At 40.2% G+C, this 3,453-nt stretch overlaps 1 protein-coding gene across 5 annotated transcripts in view; it reads right to left on the minus strand.

Annotated features, from left to right (window-relative positions):
* The window catches only part of znf1035 (zinc finger protein 1035), a 34,476-nt gene extending 31,794 nt beyond the window's left edge, over nucleotides 1–2,682 (minus strand). For 4 of the 5 annotated variants that reach the window (XM_053622697.1, XM_053622724.1, XM_053622706.1 and 1 more), the window contains exons 1-2: nucleotides 1,723–2,682; nucleotides 678–756 (exon numbers count right to left, since the gene is read on the minus strand). The gene's annotated coding sequence lies outside the window, so the exon portion shown is untranslated. The other variant, XM_053622733.1, reaches the window with a different exon arrangement.
* Between the last annotated feature and the right edge of the window lie 771 nt (nucleotides 2,683–3,453).

The raw sequence follows: 3,453 nt of genomic DNA on the forward strand, positions 1-3,453 counted from the left end.
AGAATGGGTGAATGAGACACAGTGTAAAGCGCTTTGGATAAAAGCGCTATACAAGTACGCCATTTACCATTTTAGCTCAAACACCACATGAAAGGTAATATTTAAAAAACCACAATAGGTGCACTTTAAGTGTATATCATAAAAGAAGTACTACCATTTGAATGCACATTAGCTTTTGTTTTTTTTTTTTTTTTTTTTTTTTTTTAAATGCACCAATAGAATGACGCATGCATTGAGTCTTCAAATATAGTTGCTAGGATTTACATAGTTACATGAGAAAATAACACAAACCAAGGAGTGTGAATGGCGATTATAATAATTAACAGCTACAGCAGCAATATAAAACATTGCACTTTAAATTCACACAGGACATGCCACCCTGAGAAACTAACAACATGAATACAGCCAAGCTGATTTTTTTAAGAGAGTGGATAAGTTAGTTCGACACACTATTAACTAAATTTTTTCAGAATGTGGTGTTGACAAAGTTCATTACAGTTTCTCCTATACAGAAGATAAGGCTTCTGAGTCTCAGCCAACCAAGTAAGGCTTTCTGTGGCTACATCACTTAACCAAACATCATTTTACTGTTAACAGGAATCAGGGCACCATTATTTTAATCAATGTACACAGATACATGAGGAAAAAGTCAGAATTGAATTACTTAAATAACATACCATGGTGTATATATCTAGAGCTTCAACATCCACTTCAGCAGAATCATCTTGATACTTGTGGAGTCTTGTGGTTCTCTCACTAAAAAAACAAAACAAAAACACACACACATATTGCTCGAGTTATAAAAGAGGTTGACTGGATATATCTTACTTTGTAATAACTAAACACTCAGGTGATGCAATACCTTATAAAATGGCATTATATTCGAGTTCGATCGAGCCGGGGGCATTAACAAAGCATCAGAAGAGCATCATCTAAGGGGACTGTGGAGCAAATTCAGGTACTCACTTCATGTTACTGAATTTACAAAACCTGTGATACTTCTATCACCAACAACATGCTAGATGTATATGACCTGTTAGTTTGAGAGATGAACCAATTCGAAGCTTTTTTTTTTTTTTTAAAAAGCGATCAAATAAGTGTTGATGAGCTTCTGGCAAAACATCTAACTAGCCCGTGAGTACATCTACAAAACAACTCGAACGGAAGTAACTAGCCTATGTACTTACATGCTAGCTAAATAGCTAGCTATCAATAAGAAAGTTCACTGCCAGCCAAAGCTGACTAACTGGTCTGGTTCAAAATATTATCTAGTAACTACAAAGTCACCAGGATACCGAGTTTTTCCTCTCCATGTGCAGCAATAACGTTATAACAGTTTCGTTATTTACAAACTTAAACAGCATCACTAACCATATCAGGCAACTAGCTAGTTCCCGAGTATGAATACTTGGGAGCTAACAAATTAGCTCCTCGGTTAGCTATGGTATTGGTCACAGGACAAAATGGACCACGGGGCTTGGGCAAAAACGCAGCGCCTGCAAACCAAAAACGAACGTGACCTTAACCAAAACCTTTTATTAACTAAAGAGAACTGCAACTAAAGTTAGATATAATCTCTTCTATTACCGACGCAAATGTCCACTTGGTTATCTCCATGCTTGGCGCTGAATTTGCTTGATTTAATCATTCAGCAAAATGCAGCCTGAGGTTCCCGCAAGACCACACACTCGATGTCCGCACGTCTCCCAGCTAGCGACTTACCGTCGTTCCGAGGAAAGGTGTTGTTTCCTTGCTCCCGTCGTACCAAAGGCGACTTGAAAGCCAGCGACGAGTACTACGTGCGTACCCAACTCCTTATGGTTAAGGAATCGAATACAATATCACAATTACAGAATGATTAAGAATTTGCCGTTAGTTTCAGCCACACAACACAACCCCAAACAATGTGCAGAAGCCCGGGATATTCCGCGACACTACCACCGCAACCAATCAGATTACAGTAAAAAGCGCTTAGGTCCCGCCTTCGGTTCTACGGGGCCTCCATTTCAGCGTCCATTATGCGCAATCTGCTGCCTTTGCGCATGTTCCTTCAGCTCAGGTTGTCTAAGATGGCTGCATGGTTGTTGCCAGACTTGTCCACATGACCGACGACGGCACCCACCACCATTTGCAGTCAAGCCCTTTTTTTTTGTCTGGTGTACCTGTTCCAGGGTGCTACTTCCCAGTCCTGATATTGTTCACGCTGCTTGTTCTGCTGGTTAAGGCACATGGTGACTCAAGCGTGAACATACCATCCAATAGAATTTGACAGTATTGATCTGTGGTGCCCCGATGTCTGTCTTAACAAGTAAGGAGCCATGTTTATACCTTCGTGTATTGTTGAGTGCACGCGAATTGGTAAGGCTCAATGCACTATGTATGGACTCCAAAGTGGCAGGTTAAATCATGTGTAACAAGATATCCTCATGTTTTGAAATACTGCCTACAAGCTTTTATGGCCCCCTTCCTCCCCTGACTACTTGTTAACCCTATGTTGCTTCAGGAGTGAAGGCCTTGTCCACTTGAAAACCTTTTCCTTTTTCAGACAAGTAAAAAGAACACAAATTTGATTCCCTGTGTATGCAAGGTTTGAATCCTGTCATGAACACCAGAGCCTGATGAACAATGGTTATCGGCAAGGCTCCAGTCTTGTGGACCCTATGCCTGCACACTGAATTTTTGCTACAGCTGGCACACCCAAACCTGTTCAGCTGTTAAGTCTCTAATGAGTTGGGCCAGGTGAGTTGAGTGTAGAGAAACTGTGTGAGGCAAGGGCTCTATAGGAATGTAGTGAATAACCAATGGTAATAATTGGGTCTATATATCGGTCTTTCTGGCAAAATGAGAAATGGTATGAATTAGGTCACAATGCACTAACCCGGTTCAAAGTGGTATTGGGTTGACCTATTTTCTATTAGAGCAGGGTTGTTGTGAAATTGCCCCAGAAGGATCAGGAGTCCCATGTACACAAATTAAACTGTAAAACAGGCTGCCGCAATCAGTGACTGACCCAATGTGTGCCCTACGGCCGGCATAAACGTTAAGGTCAAGTCGGCTCAAACTTCCACATCCCTTACCCCATGACTACACTTAGTAATGGGTACTCAGTGGCTAGAATATTTGAACCACCATACCCAATTTATTTTAGGTTCATAAAAAGTAAACTCTTCAGAGGAATCCACAGCCCTTGACAAGACAGCTTGTCATACATCAGAGATTTAAATATGATATTGCAGTTTGTTTAATGTTCATCATTCTTGTATACCTTTAACAGAATAAACAGACATTACTGCATGTGCATTTTGTCAGTTCTGCTGAAAATAACAGTAATTTAGGTGTGTAGATAGTAGATACCAAAGTAAACAAAGATTTTTTTAGAAATGTATGGAACATTTGTTTGAAATTTTTGGACACCCCACCCTTATGCACCAAAATAAACAAATACATTCTACA

The sequence above is a fragment of the Ictalurus furcatus genome, chromosome 1 (genome assembly GCF_023375685.1).
Source record: "Ictalurus furcatus strain D&B chromosome 1, Billie_1.0, whole genome shotgun sequence".
NCBI classification, from domain to species: domain Eukaryota; kingdom Metazoa; phylum Chordata; class Actinopteri; order Siluriformes; family Ictaluridae; genus Ictalurus; species Ictalurus furcatus.